The sequence below is a fragment of the Dipodomys ordii genome, unplaced genomic scaffold (genome assembly GCF_000151885.1).
Source record: "Dipodomys ordii isolate 6190 unplaced genomic scaffold, Dord_2.0 Scaffold102, whole genome shotgun sequence".
In the NCBI taxonomy this organism is placed as follows: Eukaryota; Metazoa; Chordata; class Mammalia; order Rodentia; family Heteromyidae; genus Dipodomys; species Dipodomys ordii.
In genome coordinates this window covers 5,715,176-5,720,843 of record NW_012267318.1, presented here as the reverse complement: position 1 = coordinate 5,720,843, position 5,668 = coordinate 5,715,176, and the positions used below count along the sequence as shown (strand labels likewise).

The following is a 5,668-nucleotide window of genomic DNA, read 5'->3' as shown; positions in this document are numbered from 1 at the left end:
AATGCTTGGTAAGAAATGTACGCATTATCCTGCCCATGTAATTGTAACCCCTCTGTACAGTATGTTCACAAATAAAATAAAATTAAAAAAAATACTTTTCACCTTTATTATTGCTATAAATAACAAAAGTTAAATTACTTCCATCTAAAAAGAAATCAAATGGAATGTTATTATGTTAAAATCCTGGTTTAAGTGAAAACTCATGCTCTGAGTACAACCCACAGTAATGTAAAAAAATAAGAAAAACATGTATATATATATACATACACATATATAAACATGTACACATATATACATATGCATATTATATAGCATAATATATTACTGTGTATATATACATACATATAAAGATACATATGCTCATATACAGAGATATATACTGCATATGTATACACATACAACTAAAAGTTTTGTAAGTTATACTATATGTAGAAAAGCTGGATAAAGTACAAAATATTGGATTTGAATCTCAGATATTTAATATGAATTTCAGATAAACTATGAATAATTTTTGAGTATAATTCATGAAATTATATACTAAAAACTAGAATAACTACAGAGAAATATGGTAAACCTAACTATGTGATATATTTTTTCTTTTTATTTCACTTTAGAAACAAAAGTAGGTATGTGATAAATTTCATAACTATTAGTTCCATGCTCTACAGTTTGATAAGCAATGATCTAGCTCAGAATCTTCTGAGTGAAATAACAGAGTTAGTAAATACTGTTTTTCTCATTATCCAATTTTTCATGCCTTGCCTATAAACTATGCAGTGTTTATTTCAATAAACTTCCAAATACTAGCTCATGCTCTAATCACATTTACAGATATTAAAAAAACATATGCATGTTTAATTTTATAAAATTATAAAACAACAATCAATCTTTCAAATATTAAGTCCTGATTTGTCAAATTGCAAGTGCTCAGAAATTTTACCTTATTTATAGGAGGAAATATTTTTAGATCCTTCTAAGTTAATGAAATATTTATTAACTGACTCGTTTGATATTCTAAATGTCTAAAACTTGGCAATGAAATTTAAAGTAGATTCACTTGCATAGAGTTGTTTAATGCCACCTATGTGCTAAGAAACTATGGTGAGTCTGCATAGAGTTTAATCAAGTACAAAAAATGAGTAAAATTAACATTTCAGATGACATATAGATGTGTAAATAATTGTGAAATTTAAGTTATCAATTCAGTACTACTGGCAATATAGATCAATAGGGTAGATTTTTAAGTGAAGAGAGCAAAGCTTATTGAAATTTTTTAATATTTAAAGTATCAAAATTATTTATAAAAGAAAATAAAAATTACATAAAGTTTTAGTTCTTAAATGCTTAGATATGGAAGTAAACGAGTATGCATTATTACAGATCAAGGACAATGTTGAATATTTTACTTCTTTTTTTTTTTGTCAGTCATGGGCATGAACTCTGGGCCTGGGCGCTATCCCTCAGCTCTTCAGCTTAAGGCTAGTGCTCACCACTTGAGCTATAGCACCACTTCCGACTTTTTCTGCTTATGTGGTGCTGAGGAATCGAACCCAGGGCTTCATGCATGCAAGGCAAGCACTCTACCACTGAGCCACCTTCCCAGTCCCTGAATATTTTACTTCTATAGAACACCACTTAATATATATATGATTAATACCATTTCACATGAAATAGAATGAAATTATAAACTATCAAAAATTCATCAAGACAGTTTTATCTAATTTTTTTCATATTTTCCTCTCAGTGTAAGCATTAGATATGACAATTTGTCAGCCTTGTGTACTCTTTCTTATACAATGCACATTTGCTATTATTACCTATGAGCACAGTAGAACTAAGGGTTGGTGGTGTAGCTAAAGAACTTGACCAAGACATATCAGGATCTACTTCAACTCCTAGACTTTCAGAAATGTGTTTTGGCTTCTTATCCTAGAAAGACAGACAGCAGTTCATTTATTTCATAGAAATACGATAATTTAAAACATTGTTTCACTTAATGGTAGAATGCTCGCCTAGTATGCATGAAGTCCTAGGTTTGATTCCTCAATACCACATCAATAAAAAAAGCTGGAAGTGGTGCTGTGGTTCAAGTGGTAGAGTGTTAGCCTTGAGCACAAAGAAGCTCAGGGACAGTGCCCAGACCCTGAGCTCAAGCCCCAGGACTGGCAAAAAAAAAAAAACAAACAAACAACAAAACAAAACAAAACATCATCATCAACAACAACAAAAAAGTTTTATTATTATTTTTTTTGGTTCCGGGGCTTGAACTCAGAATCTTGTGTTCTTGCTTGGCTTATGTGCTCAAAGCTAGCACAGTAACACTTGAGCCAGAGCTCCACTTTTGAAATTTTGTTAACTGGAGATAAGAGTCCCAAGGACTTTTATGTCCCTGCTGGCTTCCAGAAACAATCTTCAGATCTCAGTCTCCTGAGTAGCTAGGATTACAGGGGTGGGCCGGAAGTGATTATACTTTATTCATCATTTGCTAAATGCATATGAGATATAATATGCTAGGTACAAACCTCCAAATCTCAGAGTAAAACTATTATCTCATTAGATAAAGATATTATCTCATTACCAAATTCTCAATTGAGCGCTTTGGTGCATACCTGGAATCCTAGCACAAACTAGAGGATTGAGGGAGTTTCAGGCCGGCCTAGGCTATGAAGCAAGACTGTCTCAATAACAAAACAAAATCTCAATTGGTGCATTATAAATAATGCAAGAAAAATATTTACCTTCACAAGCTTTGGTGTATAAAGTAAACTCCCACATACCACTAGGGGTGGAAAAAAAGAAAATTATTAATTTCATTTTATTGATATTTCTATGATACTAAAAATGAAGTTTTGGTTTTAAACATACCTGACTTTTCTCTCTGTGGTGTGACAAGTGTACATCGTAGAGCAAGAGGACTAAACAAAATGAAATTCCTCGGATTAAAAGAATAATAGTAAAAGAGACAAAATGCTAACCTTATTCTTTCCCAAAGATACTTACTCATATAAAATGCTGGAATTATGGCACTTTCATATATATTTTTTAATCTGTCTTTTTTTTTTAAGTACAAAGTACCTCACACTTGCTAGGCAGGCATTCTGAGATCTGACAGCCTCCAGCCCTCACTTTTTTTTTAATGCTAATTTTTTTTTAAAAGGAAATATCTCATGAAGAAAGTAAGCCATCATGTTGTTTAAAACACTGATTGACAGTGGGGCACCGGTGGCTCACACCTGTAATCCTTGCTACTCAGGAGGCCGAGATCTGAGGATCATGGTTCAAAGCCAGCTAGGGCAAGAAAGTCCGTGAGACTCTTATCTCCAATCAACCACCAAAAAACTGGAAGTGGTGTTATGGCTCAAGTGGTAGTGCGCTAGCCTTGAGCTGAAGAGCTGAGGGACAGTGCCCAGGCCCACAGTGCAAGACCCACAACTGACAAAACAAAAAAAACACTGATTGAAAGCAGTATGTGTAGGTAGATTTTTTTTAAATTATGAAAGTGAATCTAAAATATATCATGTTCCATCAAAAGATTCAAAGTATACAAATCATTACTGTTAAACTAATATTTAAGTACTTACTGCTGTTTATCATGAATATTTTTGTTACTTAGGAAGTCACCAAGTAAACTGGGCACTGGTGCTCACACCTATAACCTTAACTATTTGAGAACTGAGATCCTGAGGATTGTAGGTAGAGACTAGACCTCAGGGAAAAAAGTTAGATTTTCTGAAATAATAGTTGGGTGTAGTGGTCTGTCATCCCAGCTATGATAGAAGCGAAAAAATAGGATATTCTTGGATTAGATGTGCACTTAGCCAGAAAGTGAGACACTATCTTAAAAATATCCGAAAAGCAAAAGCGCTACTATGGGATGTTAAGTAGAGTGCTTGTCTAGTAAATATGAGAAAAGACAGATGATTGAATATTACAAGGAAAACTAAGTAAATGTTTGTTTTTTTCTTTGATAACACTACTGGGGCTCAAACTCCAGATCTGAGGCTCTCAGTTAGCTTTCTGCTCCCACCAACTGAGCTACATGTTCATTTCTAGCTTTTTATTAATTAATTTTTGATAGGATGGCTCTGAACCTCTTCTCAGCTTCCTAAGAAACTAGGATTATAGATGTGAGCTACTGGTGCTGAGCAAATATTTTTTTCCTTCAGATGTGTGTGTGTGTGTGTTAGAGCAAGCATGAGACATTTTTTTCCTTCAGATGTGTGTGTGTGTGTGTGCGTATGTGTTAGAGCAAGCATGAGACACTGTATCATCCAGCATCATAAAATAAATATACAATATTGAACTAAAGCAATCAACTGAAAAGACAACTTAAACATAGAAGATCTTCCATCAGGCACTCAGCCAAAATAATTCAGATGAAAATTAGATTCATTTCTATGAAACAAATATGTTGGCAAATGTTTTACTTAAAAACTATAATATACAAGTTGGTATAAGAGAAGGGGTGACATTGTCCTTCCAAAAATGCACTCTTTAATTGACTCATGTAACTGTAACCCCTCTGCATATCACTTTTGTACTAACAATAAATAAAAAAACTAAAATAAAAGCTGCACCATACCTTTCAGTGAGACAGGAATTAAGAGATGGACTGGTAACATCAATTATGTGTTCCACTTTAGTGTGGCAATTTTTATGTTCATTATTGGCAATATCCTTTCCTGAAAGAATACATACAATTCAGTATGTATACACACACATACTTTGAATTTTGAGTTGTCATTTTTTAAAAAGTACTTAAAAACAAAATGTCTCAGCTATACTTAGAAGGTGAATATATGGGGGAATTGATTCTTCCAAAAGAGGGATGTCTCAAGAGATTTTTCCCCCATTATATATATCCAAATTAAGCCGGGAATGCTCAAGGCTCTCTGGGCTTCTGCTTCCAAGAGTTCATGATTTAGTAAGTATTCATGCAGAATACCAAGTAGAAAATGATATATCCTACTATTAAGTTTCATACTGTACCATGGTATCACATGGATGATATGATCAGGGGAAAAAATATGAACTGAAAACCATCCAAAGTATCAGATCTGACCTCATCCAGGAAACTGTAACCACTAAGGTGAGAGTAAGTACCTGTCCCTTCCATGTATCATACATTATTCCCATTTTTCCTATTAGTTTGAGTTTCTGTGAGGCTATATCTCATCACTCTATTACTGGCAACTACAACAATCCATCATGCTATGGTCATTCTGCAAATACTGGCTGAATCAGTAAGTTAAAATCAGAGGATGTTAGTTACAGATAGCAACACACAATGATTCCATTCTTATTGAATCTATCTATTTCTAAGACAATAAAGCACAGACAGAATTGCCAATAGCTTTAGAAATCTCACTATCATATCCAATTTTGTATTTTTCAGCATTCCTATGTTCCTAGGATATATTCGAGGATATCAGTCTCCAGGGCTTTAAGTACTTATTCATGTTTTTACTGCTTATTGGTGACTACATATTTGATACCTGAACAAGTTATAAAGTTTTTGCCAGGAAATAAAAGAAGCAAACTGTTAAAAACAGTTGCTTTAACTAGCCCTATAGTTTCTGAAGAATCTTTGAGAAAATAAAATGCATCAATGTTATTAAAGTAAAATGAAGACCAAATTAACTCAAAACTATCTTTTTTTTTTTTTTTT

General features: G+C 33.2%; 1 protein-coding gene across 1 annotated transcript in view; it reads right to left on the bottom strand.

The window, feature by feature from the left end:
* The window catches only part of Brca2 (breast cancer 2, early onset), a 76,401-nt gene that overhangs the window by 52,498 nt on the left and 18,235 nt on the right, over positions 1-5,668 (bottom strand).